We start from the raw sequence: 22533 nt of genomic DNA on the forward strand, positions 1-22533 counted from the left end.
ATATATACACACACGAACACACACACACGAACACACACGAACATGCACACTCACGCACGCACTCACACACACACACACACGCACGCACGCACGCACACACACACACACACACACACACACTGCCTTGAACCTTGGTTGTGTAGATACTGGAAAGTACTGGAAATATTCCTCAGAGATTTTGGCCCATATTGACATGATAGCATCACACAGTTGCTGCAAATTTGTTGGCTGCACATCCATAATGCAAATCTCCTGTTCCACCACATCCCAAAGGTGTTCTTTTGGATTTAGATCTGGTGACTGTGGAGGACATTAGAGTACAGTGAACTCATTGTCATGTTCAAGAAACCAATCTGAGATGATTCACACTTTGACATGACATGGCGTGTTATCCTGCTGAAAGTAGCCATCAGAAGATGAGTACTGTCTCAAGGTTCAAAATGTTGTGTGTTCAGAGATGCTCTACTGCATACCTCAGTTGTAACGAGTGCTTATTTAAGTTACTGTTGCCTTTCTAGCAGCTTCAACCAGTCTGGCCATTCTCCTCTGACCTGAACAAGGTATTTGCGCCCACAGAACTGGCGTTCACTGGATATTTTCTCTTTTTCAGACCATTCTCTGTAAACCTTAGGGATGGTTGTGCATGAAAATCCCAGTAGATCAGCAGTTTCTGAAATACTCAGACCAGCCTGATTGGCACCAACAACAAAGTCACTTAAAAGGCACCTGTGGTGAAAAATCTACTTTTCAAGCTGTTTGGACAGACATATGTGCATGTATGGTGTATAGACCGTCATATTGGGGTGATATAAACACACCCAGTCCTTTTTTTTCAATTTAGCAACATAAAAACAGTGGACCAATTGGAGCGGTTTTCAGATCGACCGCAACTTTACGTAGGAGTGCGGTCCCCCCACCCACCGAATTGATTGACAGCTGCTCGTATTAACATGTCCCGGTAGTCACGTGTATAATCATATAAACAAGACCAGACGTGCGCAAAGCAGCCGGGAATAAAAGGTGTGTTCAGTTCGCTTGGATCATCAATCATCATCAAATGTGATCAAGAGTAAGTTTCACATGTTTAAAATGTTTTAAAACAGAGCACGTGTGTCATGAATTACAGCGATTTAGCTTAGCTTTACTTCATCAGCACAGCTCAGAACAATTATAAAGGAAGATGGTTCAATCCCGGTTTGTGGACGCTAAATCAGGTTTATTTTGTACATTAATATTACAGATATCCATACAGCAGTGTATATTAACCTGTATCATGTCACATTTGCGTGCAAAAAGAGTGCAAAGCTAAACGGGCGCTCTGCCTGTCTGTCTGTCTGTGTGTGTGTCTACTGCGGTGTGTGTGCGCGCGTGAACTTTGTGTGACTCTGCGATGCAACTGCACAATAAATACTGATTGGTAAAGTTCTTACTGTAGTATTTCTCACAAAGGCTACGTGAGATCTGCTTCCTTTAAGTCTGTCTGTTGTCTGACGCAGCCGAGGGAAGAGATTAAGGCACACAGAAAGCCACGTAGAAACAGTTGGCTAAGGAGCAGTACACCACAACTGCCACCCAGTAAAAAAATGTATTAATAGGAAATTAATAAAAGGTATAATAAAAAATCTGATGGGTGTTTTGAGCTGAAACTTTACAGAAACATTCTGGAGACGCAAAATACTTATATTAAATCTGAAAAAAGGGCTAACCTAGGTGCCCTTTAAATCACCTTTCTTCCCCATTCTTATGCTCAGTTTGAACTGCAGCAGATTGTTTGACCATGTCTACATGCCTAAATGCATTGAGTTGCTTAGAAGTTTGCGTTAATGAGCAGTTGGACAGGTGTAAGTGTATATATGTTTATATGAAATATTTATCTATACAGTATTTACCTTTATCAGCATCAAAGAACCTTGTCTGTTTTAATAATTTAAATAATAACTCCTATTGTGACAAGAAAAGTTGGTAAATCTCTGACTTAATAAGGTACAGTACAATATGATTAAATCAATACAATGATGTTCTGGCCACTCTATTTCTAGAAAATATCACAGAGCTGTGTTTTTGTGTTGTTTTTTCCAGTCATAGCCTGGCCAGCTTGCCTGGACATGTCTGGACAAGTCCCATGTGCGAAATCATACCACTACACGTGATTACATTTCGTATATGATCTAAAAATGGCAGTCATGTTGGAATCATTGACACGTGGTGCTAGTCAATGGACAGATTTGATTATCGGAGCCCCTTGAGAGTAATCAGGCTGTGTCATTGCCTCATATGTGTTTCATAATGATCTGCCATAACTGCTATTGCCCTCTGTCTATCTCCCTTTCACAATGTGATGTTATTAATGTGATGAATTTTGCTGGAGTTTGAGCCGATAATAGTGATGGAGGTTCATAATGGGAAGGACACCCATCTGTCAGCTTTCAAACGGGGTGCACTGCAGTTCATGCACAGGATGTGGAAGTTCAGGCTTGTTGGATTTGGAATTACTCTCAGCTTAATCAATTCATATTATTAGTTTGCACATTCTGGATTTTAGAGTGTGCAAGTCTGTAAGAACTAGTCATAGTCTACCACAATATATATTTACATATATGTAATTTGCTGTATCTTTGTTTTAAACGTTTTATCAGGGTTACATTTATATAGCGCTTTTCTAGAAACTCAAAGCGCATTACACATTGGGGGTAATCTCCTCATCCACCACCAGTGCGCAGCATCCACCTGGATGACACGATGGCAGCCATATTGTGCCAGACCTCACACCCCACACCAGCTGATTGATGGAGAGGAGACAAAGTGATGAAGCCAATTATTATATGGGGATAGTTAGGGGGCATCCAGTGTGCAAATTTGGATTTTTAATGACCAAAGAGAGTCGGGGCCTCGGTTTATGTCTCATCCGAAAGACGGCGTTCACTGAACAGTATAGAGTCCCCTTCACTGTACTGGGGCATTAGGACCCACACAGACCGCTGGTTGAACGCCCCCTGCTGGTCTAACACCACTTCCGGCAGCAACCTAGCTTTCCCATGAGTTCTCCCATCCAGGTACTGACCGGGCACAACCCTGCTTAGCTTCAGTGGGCGACCATGTGAGAGTTGCAGAGAGCTAGCTCTGAACATGGTGCGAATCATTCGCTTATATCTCTGGTTTAAATTCTCTTCTACACGTTTGGGATAATGTACTTTAGTACTGAAGTCAGCAAAATATATGTTTTGGTGTCTTTATAATAAAAGAATCTTACATACAGTATTGTGCCTTTAACTAAACAAAATGTATTAACCATAATATTAACTAAATATATATACAAAAAAATACTGTGTAATTTACAAAAATTGTAAACAGGGTACCAAGCAAACTGACCACACTAGAAAAGTTTATTTGATTACAATCAAATAGGCTATGTTACGTTTTGTGAAAATAAGTGCACGAAAATTATTTTTAATTAGTCCAAAATATGTCCCTGTACATATCATTAGTATGAAAACAAACAAAAGTTGTTAGCATAATACTGCCCCGTAGTGCTCATTTTACATAGAAACTGCAATCAGTTATACCTTTAACAGGGGCATAGCGGACATTTTAAAAGTGGGAGGGACAGCTGAATAAGATCGAAAAGTTTACATTTAATATAATTATTAATCGCCTGATACTAAATGGTCTTTCTCTGAAAGTAAGGGGGACGTATTACCCCGTATATATCTCTGTATGTACATATATACGAAAAAATATAGCTTAAACGGGCTAATAATTTTGACCTTAAAATGCTTTTTTTAAAAATTAAAAACTGCTTTTATTCTAGCTGAAATCAGCTGACTTTCTCCAGAAGAAAAAATATTATCAGACATACTGTGAAAATTTCCTTGCTCTGTTAAACATCATATGGAAAATATTTTTGTAAAAGGAAAATAAATTCAAAGGGGGGCTAATAATTCTCACTACAACTGTATAAATATATATATATATATATATACATATATACATATATACATACATTTCGATTGTCTGCAGAACAAACCATAATTATACAATAACTTGCCTAATTACCCCAACCTGCTTAGTTAACCTAATTAACCTAGTTAAGCCTTTAAATGTCACTTTAAGCTTTAAAAAGTGTCTTAAAATATCTAGTAAAATATTATTTACTGTCATCATGGCAAAGATAAAATAAATCAGTTATTAGAAATGAATTATTAAAACTATTATATTTAGAAATGTGTTGAAAAAATCTTCTCCCTCTTAAACAGAAATTGGGGAAAAAAATAAACAAGAGGGCCTATAATTCAGGGGGGTTAATAATTCTGTGTACCATATATATAAGTAAGACAGATCAAAACCTTCATTTAATTCAGAAGTCGAATTAAGAATAGAATAAACCTAATAGAGCTTGGCAAGGGTTTAGGAGGTGCTTTGCCTGAAACTGAAAGGTTTTGTGGTCTGAGAAGATAAAATTTTTTATATATGTTTTATTTTATTTATTTATTTATTAAATTGTATTTATTTATTGCAAGCATCCTTTTTGTCTTTTATTAAAAGACCTGCTTAAAGGTGGTGCATGTACATTTTTGACTCTGCTAAAGCATGACAATATTATATGTTTGCAGATATTTAAGAAACATGCTAAGTTGACATAGTAGTTTTTCTGAAAAGCAATTATACCGCCTTTTTTATTATCTTTTGAAAATGTGTATTCCCTGTCTAAATGTCTTGCTCTGATTCTGTCTGTGTAACTCGCCCACTGGAATTGAGAAACACTGCTCTAGGTTTTGCGCTAGTACTAAAAGCAACCATCTAAAAACGTTAAAAAAATTATTATTTACTTGTAAGTAGACATTTCCAAATTCTCTCTCACTCCTGGGCAGCTTCTGTTTGATAACCTTACAATGAAATTCCTATAATCCCTTCCAAGTGCTTAATCAAACAACGCTAAATTGTCCAGTTGGGTGGTAATGAGATGGAAATCCCTATCACATCTCATTCCAAGGTTTGAATGCTACAATAGAAAGAGGTTGACTTCTTTAGATGAAGGAGTGACTTATTAATGGAGGATTTATTTTTAGATAAAAAAAAATCATTTATCGTGTATTGTAGAGCTGCACGATATTGGAAAAGTCTGACATTGCGATATTTTATTTTGCTGTGATATAAATTGCGATACAAATATACATTCTCCAGATGACTTGAATAGCTCTTTTTGGAAAGATTTCATTAATATAGATTGACAGGAATGATCAAGACTTTTTCTGTGCATTACATTTGCATAAATTATAATAAATTACAAGCAAAAAAGTAAATAATGCAGAAAGTACAGAAATTGAACAGTCGAATGTAAAATGATATGGTCATCATTGTATAAATAATGTAAAAATATAATATTTAATAATATCTTTATTGTTAATCTTTAATAAATAATCTAACCTGGTATTGTGACCATTGCAGATACATAGTTTCACTGCAACTAATACTGTGTCAAATAAAGGTCACCCACAGGATGAAATTTAACCCTAAAGCAATTTTTGTACACCATTTTGTGCATTAAATGTGCATGTTTTCTTGGGAAACATCTATTATTTCTTCACCAATATGTATATAAATATGGAATAGAACTGTTGTTGAAGGAAATGCATTCATTCATTCATTTTCTTGTCGGCTTAGTCCCTTTATTAATCTGGGGTCACCACAGCAGAATGAACCGCCAACTTATCCAGCATATGTTTTACATAGCGGATGCCCTTCCAGCTGCAACCCATCTCTGGGAAACATCCACACACACTCACTCACACTCATACACTACAGATAATTTAGCTTGCCCAATTCACCTGTACCACATGTCTTTGGACTGTGGGGGAAACCAGAGCACCCGGAGGAAACCCATGCGAACGCAGGGAGAACATGCAAACTCCACACAGAAACGCGAACTGACCCAGCCGAGGCTCGAACCAGCAACCTTCTTGCTGTAAGGCGACAGCATTACCTACTGCGCCACTGCGTCGCCGACGAAAATGCAAAAATCCAAAAGTTTACTGATTAGCAGAGATATTCACTGGTATTCAGACCTGTTGTCCTGCTGTATCTGTAAATTTGATTTAGGGGTTTGTTTGTTGTGTTTTGAATCCATGACAGGCGCTTAAGATCGGGAGAGAAAGTGACCAATCCATTTCCTATCATCGCCCTGCGAGCCAAGATCCTCATTAATATAGATCCCTTTGCCATGTCCTTCCATTAACTTTTAATGATTAAATGAACTGAAGCATTATGAGTCACAATCAAAGACTCAGAGACCTGAAAGTATTAAAGAATGCTGCAAGGTTAAGGAACTGGTAGAAAATGTGCTCCTAAACGTATACATGGACAAAATGTACTACTACTATTAATAATTGAAATTGAACATCCTTTATAAATAAATAAATAAAAAAAAAAAAAAAATATATATATATATATATATATATATATATATATATATATATATATATATATATATATATATATATATATATATATATATATATATATATATGAATAAAAATACTTATTTGTTGTTTCTCCTGGTCTGCTTACTGGCAGTAAGGAAACTACTATTAAAATATAAGAATATTGTAAAACATGTACTTATTAAGGGAGGGGGCTCAAAAAATGTTACAATAAACAAAAATCTGGCCCAGTATCTTAAAGATTGAATAACTTACAAACTCATAAATTTGAAGTTATCAAGAGTGTTTTTTGTAATACATGTGCATTCCTCGCTGAACCAAATTCATTTTTTGAATTCAAATAAATCTCACTGATTAATCAAAAAGTGTTTTTATTGATAATAAGTGCTTACAGCACCTAACAGTACCTGAACTAACAGCTTTAAAAAACAACCTATTTTGAATATAATAGTGTTCATTTTGCAGAGTGGTGACACGTTTACATTACTGCACTGATAAAAGGTAGAGCATACAACTCTATAGACCATTTTAATGTAGGCATGTCATTGGCCCATGAACATTTCCTGCTTGTTATCAAACTATTTCATTACTGTCAATTCAGACAATTCAGTCATAACTTATTGTTAAAACAAATGTTATAATATTATTTATCAATATGTGGCTCTTTTTGGATTATCAGAAGCTGTAAAAATAAAAAATGTAAAACAGGGAGTATGTTGGGACCTTTGTTTTTGTTTACATCTCTTGAAAGGGTCTATATCATTGTATAGCCGGCAGCTAGCTCTCTGCAACTTTCACATGGTCGCCCTCTGAAGCTAAGCAAGGTTGTGCCCGGTCAGTACCTGGATGGGAGACCACATGGGAAAGCTAGGTTGCTGCCAGAAGAGGAGTTAGTGAGGCCAGTGGGGGTTGCTCAACCTGCGGTCTGTGTGGGTTCTAAGGCCCCAGTATAGTGAAGGGGACTCTATACTACCCAGTGAATGCCATCCTTCGGATGAGACGTTAAACTGAGGTCCTGACTCTCTGTGGTAATTAAAAATAGGGTAGGGGTTTAACCGTAGCAATTTACCCACTGGCCTCCATCCATTGTGGCCCCATAACTATCCCCTATCATAATTGGCTTCATCCCTCTTTCTCCTCTCCACCAATCAGCTGGTGTGTGGTGTGCAGTCTGGCGCAATATGGCTGTCGTCGCGTCACCCAGGTGGATGCTGCACACTGGGAGTGGATGAGGAGATTCCCCTTAATGTGTAAAGCACTTTGAGTTTCTAAAAAAGCACTATATAAATGTAAGGAATTATTATTAATATAATGTTCGTGCATGCATAGCTTGTAAAATTCATTTTTGAGGTGCAGATGATCACAGAGAGTTGAACAGATCGTTTAATCCTAGTTTCTTTGCAAGTCCTGCCTTGTGGATATGATTATACACGTTACTATGGAGACATATGTGGCTGTCAATCAATTTAGTGGGCGGGTAAAACCACACTCCTATGTTACATTGCGGCAGACCTCAAAATGGCAAGGATGTGGATCCTATTATAATGTCAGGAAGTTTAAAAAAAGAGACTTGTTGTGTTTATATCACTCCAATAAATGGGCGGACTTAAACAATAAGCAAGGTAAGCAGCTGATTAGGGCCCCGGGGAATTAGGAGGCCCTGACCAATGTCAAGAAGCCTATATTAATCATATAGCTCTTTTAAAAATGTATTATATCTTGTAAAATATGTACATAACTGTTTATATTTTTACATTATTACTTCTTTTCAAAACCGGTCCCCCATGAATAATTAAACATTTTTTCCAAAGATAATGCCAGTCTGCCAGTGATAAGAGTTGCTGGTTGATCAGAGTTGCCAGCCATCAGAGTTGAGGTAGAGGTAGATATAGTGTGCAAGAGTGACAATTTTGAGAAAAATTAAGTAAAAAGTAGAAATAAGACAAACAATGAAATGCAGCTACCACCGCAATCCTGCTTTCTAGCCTAAACCATAGACTGTACACGATATAGACGTAGTATCCATGATGTCACCCATAGGTTTCTGAAGAACTCAAAAGAAGCTACTAGTAGGCATGGCCAACCGTTGCCATTTTGTTCGCATGTCATTGCACCGACCGGGGGATACCAAACAAGGGCAAAGAGGCGGAGCATGAGCGGAGCTACAGACGCCTGCTAGCATTTTGCTTAGACGGGCTTTTCTTTGGGAGAAATGCTTAATACTTTATTAATTTTGACCACATGTTCTTGGTTGTACGCTATATCAATAAAGTGTTTAGACTTTTAAAAACACTGTTGTAATACATTGAGCCACTAAGCATTGTTCTTATGATGTTTTTCTACAGGAGGAAAACCACAATTACTTCAAAACACTTCAAATATAGTCTGTGTTAGTAAATGCAAGGCTAATGATGAAATCCAGGCATAACACTGTACGACAACGTTTCAGATGACTGTTCTAGAGCCTACAGCTAATCAATCTTTCAGATTCTGGTGTGTATTCAAGTTCTAAAGAAAAATATCAATGATAAATGATCTTAAATAAAACAAATACATTTATAGAGATGGTATAAAACTATATAATTTCACTCACCTGGGAAATGGAGGCCACGTGAATGGTTTGTGAGCACATTTAAATGCACAGCATGCCATATCATCTGATTATTGTAAGAAATAATTCCAAAAAGCAACTGACTGTTAACTAACTGTAAAGCCAGATAAAACGAAACAAAAATACGATGTATATGCCAAGTTCAGCGCAGCTAATCAGACAAAATCAGATGAGGTGAAGTGATGGCAAGCGGCCAGACCTAGCTGTCACTCAAGTGGCCATGCCCTTAATTATGCAGACTTAATATAACCTAATATAAAGGAAACGGATGAGTTATAAAAAAATTCACCCCCCTCACAATTGTCATAAAGGGTAATATTAGCTATATACACCAAAATCGTTCTTTGTACCAGGCTGTAAACAACTTTTTTCTGCTTTAAAGTTCAATAGAAGTTTTGCTCTATTATGGAGCCAGGACTAGCAGAATTCTGATGAATTGCAGTTTCAGTTACTTCCGTATTTGCTTCAAAAGGGAGAGCAAGAGGTTGCTCCTTGGCCAAAATACCTGTCAGATGATAAGCACTGTAAGAGGGGGCCTATTCAAATAAAATAACATTTAGAAGTGAAAAGTAACAGCAGTTATTCAATTCATATGAAAAAATAGAGGCAAGATTAGTTTGATTGATTGCGAATAAAAATTAAATGTTTTTTTTATTATTATTTATATTAAAATCTAATCACAAAAATGGCTAATTTACTGTACATGGTTAGTGAACTAGTTTTTTATTTGTGAATCTATGGCATTTCATTTAACATTAAAAAGATAAAGGTTTCTTTAAATATTAAAATATGTAAAATATACTTTAAATATTGTTATTTTTTAAATATATTTATTTAAATAATTTTCACAGGCAGTTTATTTACGCACACAAAAAAACCCCAGAATCTACAGAAAAAAAAACTCAATAGAGAAATAATGTTTTGTGTTTCAATGCAAGGGCCAGATACCAGGAATTGCTTAGGGCCCCCAAACTGCTTAGTCCGCCCTTGCTCCAATATGACTGTGGACACACTGTACCTACACACAGTTCTGTCCAAACAGCTTCCAAACGATTTTCCATCATAGGTGCCCTTTAATAGTAGTCAGACACAGATATTGTATTACCAAATGTAAAATATCACTTCGCAGTCTTCACTATAAATAAAATGCAAGTAATCTTTCATATCATATATTACAAGTTGTGCCTTGATTTAAATTCAATTTAAACACATGCAAATTATGAATTTTAACACATTAAAAAATGTGGTGCTTGGTCACTTTTATACTTTACTTGACATTAAACATACTGCGATGAGACTACTGCAAATGCACACATTGTGATGTACAGTTGAAGTCAGAATTATTAGCCCCCTTTTTCTTTTTTAAATATTTCTCAAATGACGTTTAGCAGAGCAAGGAAATTTTCACAGTATGTCTGATAATATTTTTTCTTCTGGAGGAAGTCTTATTTGTTTTATTCTGGCTAGAATAAGAGCAGTTTTAAATTTTTTAAATATAATTTTATGGTCAAAATTATTAGCCCCTTTAAGCTATATTCTTTTGATAGTTTACAGAACAAACCATCATTATACAATAACTTGCCTAATTACCCTAACCTGCCTAGTTAACCTAATTAACATAGTTAAGCCTTTAAATGTCACTTTAAGCTGTATAGAAGTGTCTTGAATAATATCTAGTCAAATATTATTTACTGTCATCATGGCAAAGATAAAATAAATCAGTTATTAGAGATGAGTTATTAAAACTATAATGTTTAGAAATGTGTTGAAAAAATCTCTCCATTAAACAAAAATTAGGAAAAAAAATAAACAGGGGGGCTAGTAATTTAGGGGGGCTAATAATTCTGTCTTCAACTGTAGATGTTGAAACGATGTATTGTGCAGCCCTAGTATATGTAGAAGAACCCAATTTACAAGAAAAAGGTGTCTTTGAACACTTACATGGCCTATCTGTGTGCTGGATCTGCTGTTGCAGACCACAGTGAATATTTTCCCACATCCCTGCTGAGTGCGATCATGCATTGGCAATGGTATGAACCATTATGCAGGGGTCAAATTTATATATTAACTTCAGCACTGAACAGGGTAGGGATCAGTCTCGGCATACAGCAGGGGTGGCCAGTCAGTGGTCCTTTGGGAGCAGGATTGGAAAGCCATGGCATTTAGTGTCTTGACTTTTAAGAGAATTTTTACTGAAAGCCCACTCTGCAGTGACCAGACCTCTCATCAGCAGAACGAATCAAAAGGTTAGACTTTCTTATCTAACCTTAGATAAGAAGCTGCGTATATTATGGCTGTTTTTAAAGGGGACCTATTATGCAAAAAACGCTTTTATAAATGGTTTAAACACAGTCTGTGAATATATTCAGCTTCTAATCATAAAAATGTATTCATTTAATTTTTTATAATCACACTAAAAAACAATCTGCAGCAGAAACACTTTGATTGACATTCTCCCTTTGTACATGTCATCAGAGGGGGAAGCCCCGCCCATTAGTGAGGATCTCTCCTTTATTAACATAGGACATTAGTCTTGTTTTTGAATCTGCCACTATGCTAATATGTAGGAATTTGTAGCTCCACCCTCTTTTGAAATAAGCACTCATTTGAATTTAAAGTGACAGTCACATAAATGGCATAATTTAGATCAAAGCCTAAAAGGGTCAGTTTCAAAGAGTTATAAAACATTATTTGTGAGGTATTTTGAGCTTAAACTTCACACACACACACACTCTAGAAACATCAGAGACTTAATTTACATCTTGTTAAAAGCATTAAACTAGAGAAAGCAGTTGGAGCTGGGACTGTTACACAGCAAATGTTTATCAGAAAATAATTTAGGAACATGTAGTTTCTTCTCTGCATCCATCGCCCAATCAGCCAACAATTTTCATGCATGACAATAAACCTCGTCTAGCCTGATCGCATGAGAATTTTATATTATTTTTTAATGTATTGGCGAAAAAGGGCGACGCAGTGGCGCAGTAGGTAGTGCTGTCGCTGGATCAAGCCTTGGCTGGGTGAGTTGGCGTTTCACTGTGGAGTTTGCATGTTCTCCCTGAGTTTTCGTGGGTTTTCTCCGGGTGCTCCGGTTTTCAAAGACATGCGGTACAGGTGAATTGGGTAAGCTAAATTGTCTGTAGTGAATGAGTGAGAATGCGTGTGTATGGATGTTTCTCAGAGATGGGTTGCAGCTGGAAGGGGATCCGCTGAGTAAAACATATGCTGGATAAGTTGGTGGTTCATTCCGCTGTGGCGACCCCAGATTAATAAAGAGACTAAGCCGAAAAGAAAATGAAGTGAGTGAATGAATTGGCGAAAAATTCATATGACAATATACTTTTTAAGAGGAGGAATCATTGGAGAATGAGCAAAAATGTTCAAATGAGATTATACAAATTCGTACAATAAATGAAAAAGTTATGAACTGCTGTGAGAACGTGTTACCATGTCACACAGCAAAACAGATAAAGCAGCAATTGACCCTTCGCTAAGCCCTGCCCTCCTTAGTTACTGTTGCTACGCCTGTCAAGCTTTCGTGCCTGGCACGTCTATTACAATGTGTATGCGCCGGTGTCAGACATTCCCAGGGATATAATTAGTCATTTTTGGAGAACAGGTGAAATATCTAAGAAAGCCAGACAAAAAAAAGGACTGCAGTAGATTAGAAAATAGCTTAATCAAAATTTAAGCTAGGTTAGCCTAGCTGCCTCATACACGGGACACTTCTGGAAATATTTTATTAAATTTACACTTGGAATAATGAAGCCTATGAAGTACTTTAAACTGAATGAAACAATGTCTTGCATTGATGGAACATCTGTGAACCAGTTCAAGACTTTGTTCCCAAATTTCACTTGGAATTTCTACTGCAAGTTCTTCTTCCCAAGCAGATTTGATATAACTCTTTTTTTGATCACACTTCACTATTATTGTTCTTTTATTCATTTTCTGGAAATTAAAACTGAATTTAGACTTACCACCTAGACTTAATAATTAGACTTTGCACCTAGATCATTAAAATAGAGCCCTATAACTTATTGAATGGCCACATTGGTCATACTGGCTGTTATTATAATACTTTACACACTTTTTTGTCACTTCATATTTATATGTGAAGCTTATATTAAGATTTTATTATTAAGCTTTATATTTGTAAGGTATATTCACACTTTATGAAGTTATTGCTCTAAAAATAGGATTTTTTGTCAGTATAGCCTATAAATTAATTGTGTACAAGTTATTAGACCGCCCTTGAAGGTGCATACCTCATATTGTCTGGCAGGCTGGAGATCAAAGGTATTTCACTGCAGCAAAAATTTTATTTTGAAAGACATTTCTGAGAGGAAGGTATGTTTTTGCTATCAGAAAGTTGTGTTTTTGTTAGCTGAATTTTGCCATACAACAGAAGGACATATATTCAATTGGAAACTGAAATTCATGTGGTCAGTTTGAACATTATGGCCATTAAAGCTAGACATCCTCAGAACTCTTTTGTGTTTTGTAATTTTAATAAATGGACAATAATTTAGCTAAGACGGATGCTTCTAAAAAGTATAAAATGAAAAATCTGCGGCCCCTTCCTTTCTTATCCTTTTTAAGAGTTGAAAGTAGGGCGCTTATGATTCATGGACAATTTTACTCTTATATTTCACTCTTATATTAGTAAAACTTTATGGTGTATTTATTTATTTTTTGTTCTTTGTTTTATGTTCTTTTTAATTATTATAATTTTTTTGACTATTAATTGACTATAACAATTAATAAACATTGTAAAATTTTTAGTTTTGTGCTTTTAAAAAAGCGGTTAAATTAAAATTAAATTAATGATAGAAATGTACACGCATTTAGGAAAAGTCAGGCTACACACTTATATGAGTTTAATGTTATATAATACAATAAATTACTCATCTGCAGTTCTAATTTTGAGAACCACTCTTTATCAATTGATACTAAATATTGAATTTTATATTAAATAATAGTAAAACTGACTATTTTACTTCGAAATGTGTTTCCAACGTGTTGTTCTGTTTATTCTATAAAGTATTGGCTAGTAACAGAGTACAATTAGACCTTTGGGTTCCTTCTAAACATGGTTGAAAGCACTTGAGGTACTTTGTTAATTCCCAGTGGATGTTGGCAGGTATATAAATCTTTCACAAATATGCTTATATAAGCATCTGAAATCAATATTTTTGGGATCTGGGGATTATGTGGAGCAGATTGGAGCCATAAGCCGGTTGCTACACTCGCCTGATGTCTATTCACATGTACAGTCAGTGGGAGGGTTCGGTCAGCATAGGGAGAGAGAGAGAGAGAGAGAGGGAGGGGATCTGTAGCTGTGTGGATCTGGCAACAGGCTCCTAACGAAGACCCAGATGCTAGTACTTGGAGAGTGGTCGTTGGAGGTGGCCTCTCTCTGCTTTAATTACATTAGCCAAGCTGTCCACCCAAATTTCATTTATTTGCACACTGGACACTTTCCAGCTGAGATGCTAGTTTGTAACTACTGGCTGTCGGTTGCTTCAAACATATTGCACTGGTCCTGTGCCAGTGAAATGCCGGATTAAGAGATCTGATTATAGATTAGATATTAAGAGATTGAATAATTACTAAGTTTAGAAATAACTTGATTTTTATATCTTTTTTTTTGGTTGGCTGATGTGGCCATTTCCTAGAATCTTCTAGGTGACTGTGTTAGATGATCGCATTTTTGAAAAAAAAAAAAAGTTAAAAGAACTCCAAGGTCTCTATTTATTAACTACCTTTTATTTCTCTAAAGAAAATTTATATTAGCACATACAAAACTTCTCTCTCTTTAGTGTCAATCCTGGTCAAAATGGAGCCATCTCTTAACAACGTCCTATCCATCTACCTCTGAAAGTTTGCATTATATTTGGGCTAGGGATCGTAACATAGACATGGAAGAAGGTATTTGGTCAACAATTTTACAAAAGGTCCATACATCATCTGTATGTGCTCATCATGGGATTGTACTAGGGTTGGGTGATGTCGACTAAATTAGCATTGCACGATGTCTAATGTGAAACATCGCGATGTACGATGGCATCGTCGTAGGCTGCGGTGAATTAATTATTTATGAATAATTAAATAATTCATAATGAATTAATTATTTGTAGCCTGCCAATATCAAATCATAAATAAATAAAGATAAGTTACACACAATTTACCACCTATCAATTACTTTTTTCACGGGACTCTGGCTTGAATATGCAGAGTGATTTGTGTCGTTATAACTGATGCGGTGGCACATTACCTGATAGAATCAAAAGACAGAAAAAGTCATTAGATATAGACAAGATGAATTAAATATCACGTTTAACAACTAAAGTGAGATGCGATCCAGAGGTACATCCTTGATAAACTGTCCGACGAGCACTGCTCTCTGGGCTGACTGCTGGAGCTCAGACGCTGCAGCGCATGACAGAGTTTGTGTGTGTGTGGTCACGTATTGTGCATTTTCAGTGGTATAGTGTGGACGGAGAGATCTTTTCAGAAATGCTAGGTGAAACGCCAGTGTGAACTTGGATCGTTCTCGTTCTAAAAAGCCATTTTAAATCTTAAGACGTATTAGTGTAAATGGGGCAGTGTGTATTTTTCACCAGCGGGTTGCTGCTGCGAAGGGGGCGGGGTAGAGGATCGCGATGCCGGATCAGCATTGTGATGTCTATCCGCCATCGGTGATGAACGATGGAATTGTCTATTGACCCAACCCTAGATTCTACAATGCAAAGTAGTCCACAGAGTTCACTGGTCTTAGTGTAAACTGGCTTGCATGTTCCCTACTATTGATCCAAACTGTGACAAATGTCATGCTGAACCTGCAAATCTAGTTCACATGTTTAGGACCTGTCCAGCTTTTTTCCTTTATGGGAGTCTGTTTTTGATTCATTTTCAGCAATTACATCTATTAAAATGGCTCCTTTTCCAAAAATTAGCCTGTTTGGAGTTCTAGCCCCTGACTGTGAGTTACCATTTTGTTTTTCTGAATTAATAGCTTGTCTGTCATTATTAGGAAGGCGGTGTATTTTGTTGCGGTGGAAGTCTCCTCAACCCTTATCCCATACGGAATGGATTAAAGACACCTTATTTTCTGTTAAATTAGAAAAAATCAAATAGTCTTCGAGGTTCAGTGATTATGTCATCTAACATTAGTTTGATAACAAGCAGGAAATGTTTATTAGCCAATGACATCACCACATTGAAATGGTCTATGGCACTAGCATACAACACTTCTTGACATAAAACCACAAGTTTGAAGAACGTGCCACCCCCAGCCTATTCAGTTTATTATATTTTCCCTTTTCTCTCTCTTTTTGTTCTTTCTTTTCTTTTTTTCTTTTATTATCATTATTCATTTTACCTAATACACCATGCTGCTAATCTTAACTTTCGGTACTGACCTGTTTATATGCTTAATTTGTTCATATAGTGCTTATGCACATCATATACTGTTTGTTGCACAATATGAGCATTATAGTGTGGTTTATTTTTATTCTTTTAAACAGCTGTGTACTATATATGTATATATATGTATATATATATATATATATATATATATATATATATATATATATATATATATATATATATATATATATATATATATATATATATATATATATATATATATTTCTATTTGTACTGTTATTTTCTCTGTTACTTTTGCAACAACTTAATATTTTTATGTTCAATCCACTTAAATTCGTAAAGAACAATTAAGCTAACGTAACTGATTTATGTTGGGACAACATGAAGGAATTATGTGGAACCCAGCATTTTTTACAGTGTATATTGTAATTAATTTGATTTATTAAATGCAATGCAATGGAAATAGACACTTTGAGAGTCAAAAAAAAAAAAAATACACACTGTAAAAAATTGCCGGGTTCCACACAATCAATTTGTGTTGGGATAACATGAAGGAATTCAGTTAACTTAATAGTTTTTCTAAATTTAAGTGGATTGAGCATTAAACAATTAAGTTGACCCCCCCAAAAACTCAAGAATTGTGTCATTTTAAATAAGTAGTAAATGTCATTTTTTGACTGTAATAAGTTTAGTCTCTTAGAAATTGCTTTTGACTAGTGTGATCTATCGATGGTATTGTGTACAAATGTACTGTAGAACATCAAAATAATTTTGCTTTAACATAAATTGCACACTGTTTTAAGTGGGTCACAATTACCATGAGTGGGTTAAAATGAACACAACAGATGGCTGATTTAAAAGATAAATGGTAGATTTACTAGATTTAAACTGTAAAAACTGCTGGGTACCACACAATTCCATCATGTTGTCCCAACACAAATTGATTAAGTTAACTCAATTTAAGTAAATTTTATTAAGTTAACTCAACATAAAACAATCATTGTCCCAAAAACTACTTAAAGGTGCAGTAGGTGATCTGCCAGAATGCTAAAGTTAGCATAATAGCTTTAAAAATTTACGTCCCTCCCCTGCTGTTAAAAGCTCCTCAATTCATGAATGCGTGAACACACACTGAATAGATAACGATCTGATGATGATAGACAACCTTATATATCACTAATTATATAACAGATCACAGGTTGTAAATGTTCAAAAATGAATGAATGTGCGAATATACATCAGCCTTCATCTCAGTAAAACTGGTTAGGTAAAGAAGCACTATTTACTTATGTTTCGTTATTCAAATAAATGAAAATCAGATCAAAAAGGAGAGCTAAAAACAGAAATATCCTGTCATCTTTTTATATTACACTTACTTCAAGATAACTAGTAACTTTTAACTTTCAATTGTGCTTGGTGATCCTCGTACATCGCTTGTTTTCATCTCCTTTTACACTTGAACAGATAAACAAATGCTTAGGTCTATTTAACCAACTATATTATCGATGCTGTAAAAGATACCCCATAAAGTTGAAAATAGTCGATCTTTTGCCGGACGTTTTCAGTGGTTGAAAGACAACCCCCCCCCCCCCCCCACGCATATAAACACATTCATAAACAAGAACACAGTCTACACAAGCTTTGCGTGACTATAATAGTTTTAAAACATACCTGTCTAAAAGAAATATGGCAAATACGGCATCCTTCAGATCGTGGTTTTGAACTGCATAACGTAAGAAAATTTGCAGAAATGCAAATTTTAATTTGTTGACACAGTTTGAAATACCTGTCGTAATTGAGTTATTTGTTGGCCCGACAATTTTTAATTAGATGAACATCTTTTAGTCTTATGCCTTACCCAGAATATAAAAAATATATAAACACTATTAGATTATTTACTTTAATCATTGCTATTGGAATATGAAGACATTTAACCAGTAAAACAAAAATAGTTTCTGAAGAATAGTTTCTTTAAGAATTGTGTTGTTTCAACTCAATTTAAATAAGTAGTTTAAACAAGTAGCAAAAGTCATTTATAGAGTACTCTTGTTTATATTAAATATATCTGTTGGCCTTATATAATTATCCTTATTGGCAGTTTAATTTTATAAAACACCAAAATGGAAACACTGCAAACTATTACAGTGCATCCGGAAAGTATTCATAGCAAAAAGGACTGCAGTATGCATGACAGGGGTATATTCACAACATAATAGACAACCGATTAGAGAATAACTTAATCAAAATTGTTAGCCTAGCAGCTTATTGTTAGCCCAGCTTAGTTCATGCACAGCAGGAGAGGTAAAATTAAAAAATGATCTAATAATAACTAATTAAACCGTAATTTCTTTTTTTAGCCAAAAAGCCTGATAGATTAATTGTTGTGCAATGAAATACAGCGTTACTAACCGACAAGGAAAGACGCATGGACAGTGCTTCTACATAATTCATTAATGGAAAGAACAGCCAGAAAGGGGAAATTGATGGATTTGTGTCGAATATTAGCATCATTGACCCATAACAATGTACATTAACTATATCTGTTTGTTTGTTTGTGTGCTCTTTATCCAGTTTTTATTCTAATTTGCAGTTAAGTGGGAGAAATAAATAGTTAAATTGAAAATCAAAGTATAAATAGCAGAAGTGAACAAATAGATTTTCCCTACCAGCAAATATTAATCAGACACCAAATATAAAAGCAGACACTAACCTGCAACAACATCATCACCAATAACTAAATCTCCAAAAGACGGACGAAAACATCATTGAAAGCTACTTAAATGTGCAACTTATTAACAGAAATACAGTTGTTGTCTTACATTACTCTTTTAAAATATATAACCCTTGTGTATTGATCATTTTGACTACCCTTTTGTTATGTTTGTGGCTGTTTTTGCCCCATTGACTACCATTATAACAACATTTTTTGATTGCAAACCATCATGACACCATATAATTGATTCTTCATTGTTGGTGGTTTTCCTGGTTGGAAAAAATTTCCAAATTTGTCATTTTTTAACTGTTGCCACCATTAACCCTTTAGATAGACCTTGGCAAAACTGCAGATTATAGTGTACCTGCATAAATACACTTACTATGTTTACTATGTTCCTAGAGCTGAGGTAATGCATGATGATATGCTGTCTTGGATTTTCAATTAAAAAATGTCATTACAATGGAAGTCAATAGGGTAAATACAGTCACGAACATAACGAAAGGGTAGTAAATTTGCCCGGAGTGTATTGTTGAACTTTTCAAAGCATTTCCCTCAAATATATGTCAAAGTAAAATTTGTCACCAAAAATCATTGGATTTGCTGAAACAGAGAAAGTTGTGGCCAACTCAAAATCGGCCCAGACTGGATGAAAACATCCCCAACAGCGCACAAGGCTTAATTCACTAATGATATGATATGATTAAATTTGAATATCCCAAATCTCTGCCAGCAGCTCCTGTTAGTGTTACTACAATGAAACCATAGTTGGTGAAACCAATAGTTTGTGACTTAAGGAAGGAGAACTCTATAACCTGATCATTGGTGCACAGGATTTCAGACGTTCTCCTCATCAGTGTTATGGAGAATGACAATAGTGTTTTATTTGGCTTTAAGCTATTTGTGGTCCATAGCAGAGAGATCTCATTTCTTTTGTATAAAGTTGATAAATGGTCAGAGCGGCATGCAAACAAATAGAGCTCTTTTGGTGCATTTAGCAATCTCAAATGTAACAGAGTGTTATTGCTTATTAGTTTGGAAAAACTGGCAGTGATACCAGCGAAACTTTTGTCACGCTGGCAGCAAAAAAGGTGCAAATCGTGATTATTTAGTCACAGTCTGAAGCCTTGTCCTGCATCACTTCTGCAAAATGATTTTTCCTGACAGTTTCTTGACAGTTTCAAAGTGAAATATCTAATGGGTGACACTAACAGCAAGTTCAGATCTAGCAAAACAGATAAACAGTGTTCTGGTAGTATTGTTTATTATGCTGTTCGATATATCATGTTTGTTTGGAAGGGAAATGCAGAATTCAGCAGAATTTAAAAATAACATACTAACGACACTAACCCTAATGCGTCATTCACACTAGCAGCAGTGTTGCCAGATATAACTGACATTTGTTCACCCCAAAAGCTGTCCAAAAGCTCAAACACACAAAAAAACACCAAAAATATTAGATTAATATTTCATTTAATTATAATTTATTTAAATCAGAAATTAGCCTAGTTACTTTGTCAGACTTTTTTTAACCATACAGCAACCAACACCAACAGTCACAGAACCGCAATAGTAAAATTACAACATAACTGAATCACATCACAACACTGCACTTATTGTTCTGTGGATTACACTACCTATTCACCTATATATTTTAGATTTATTTGCTTAAATATGATATTTAAATAGTTTGTAAATTATTTGCACGAAATATCCTGTCAAATTAAAGTATTTTAGATGTTAGTTTCAGTCTGTTAGTTTTAAAGATTTCAATTTTTTCTATTCACCTTTATTTGTATAGCGCTTTTACAATGTAGATTGTGTCAAAGCAGCTTCACATAGAAGATCATAGTAAATTTAAACAGTGTCAGTCCAGTTTTCAGTGTTTAAGTTCAGTTTAACTCAGTTCAGTGTGGTTTAATAATCACTACTGAGTGTCCAAACACTGAAGAGCAAATCCATCGATGTGCAGCTCTATAGATCCCGAACCATGCAAGCCAGTGGCAACAACGGCGAGGAAAAAACATTACCAATTGGCGAAAGTGAAGAATTAAAAAACCTCGAGAGAAACCAGGCTCAGTTGGACACAACCATTTCTCCTATGGCCAAACGTCTTGTGCAGAGCTGCAGTCTAGGAGCTGGAGAAGCTGGACGTTAGCGAGACTCGTCTGTCCCCAGAGCATCACAGGAATCAGTCTCATGCTCTCCACTCCTACATGACCACCACAGCAGCAGCTCAGGGTACATCCTGGTCCAGGACTATGAAAACCTTGGGATCATCTCGTCACTGGTCTTGGATCAAATCAGTGGTGCTGCGTAGTCTCTGAGGGCTTCGGGAAGAGTATCCCCAGGTGGAAATAGAGAATAAAGAAAATAATTAGCGTAACTGCTGTTCATAATGTATAAATGAGATGCGTGGAGCACATTCATGTATCGGAAATGTATCGTAAGTGATGCACTGAGTGTATGCTTTACTAAAAAGATAGGTTTTTAATCTAGTGTTGAACTGAGAGAGTGTGTCTGAGCCTCAGACATTATCAGGAAGGCTATTCCAGAGTTTAGGAGCCGTAAATGAGAAGGCTCGACCCCCTTTACTGGACTTTGCTGTTCGAGGTACTATGAGAAGCCCTGAGTTTTGAAATCTTAAAGAGCAGGTTGGATTGATATACACTGAAAACCCTAATAAGTTGACTGAACAAAATTAATTGAGTAAACTCGTTGTCTTAATTTAATTGAGTAATGGAGTCTCCCAAAACTTGCATATTTAAGTTTATTTAACTTGCCGGTTTTGTAGACTATACTTAAATTGTTCAGTTCACCAAACTTAGTGCTGAGTTTGGTGAACTGAACAATTTAAGTAGTTTTGTTACAGAGTATTTTATCTCCTCAGAAAACTAAAAATCTTATGTTAACCTAACTAAATGTTTTTTGTATTACTGACAAATAATTTTAGATCGGTGCAGCTGATGTTTTCAAAAGTTGAGTAAACAAGAAAAAAATTAAAGGAAATAAGGATTATATATTATTTTTTCGAACTGGCTTAAATTTTTGTTAAAAATGTATTGTTATATATGTTTTGTAAATAAATGCTGTTATTACCAAATTCTGAGCAAATATGTTAAGGATTTCCACAAAATATTAAGCATTTGTTAAATAATAATAATAATAATAAAAAAACACTTTCTAACAAAAAGAAGTGTTTATTGAGCACTAAATCACCAACTTAGAATGTTTTTCTATGGATTTTGTTACACTGATATCTGGACTGATGATTGCCGAAAATTGAGTTCTGCAAATAAATGACTTATTACAGTTTTTCTCAGTCACTTTGGTACATTTCTCAGATGAGAAATGACATTAAACTACCTGTTCAATCTTCA

At 35.4% G+C, this 22533-nt stretch overlaps 1 protein-coding gene across 1 annotated transcript in view; it reads left to right on the forward strand.

The window, feature by feature from the left end:
• camk4 (calcium/calmodulin-dependent protein kinase IV) overlaps positions 1–22533 on the forward strand; it is an 81517-nt gene that overhangs the window by 14261 nt on the left and 44723 nt on the right. The window lies entirely within an intron of this gene.

Source organism: Danio aesculapii, chromosome 5 (genome assembly GCF_903798145.1).
Source record: "Danio aesculapii chromosome 5, fDanAes4.1, whole genome shotgun sequence".
NCBI classification, from domain to species: Eukaryota; Metazoa; Chordata; class Actinopteri; order Cypriniformes; family Danionidae; genus Danio; species Danio aesculapii.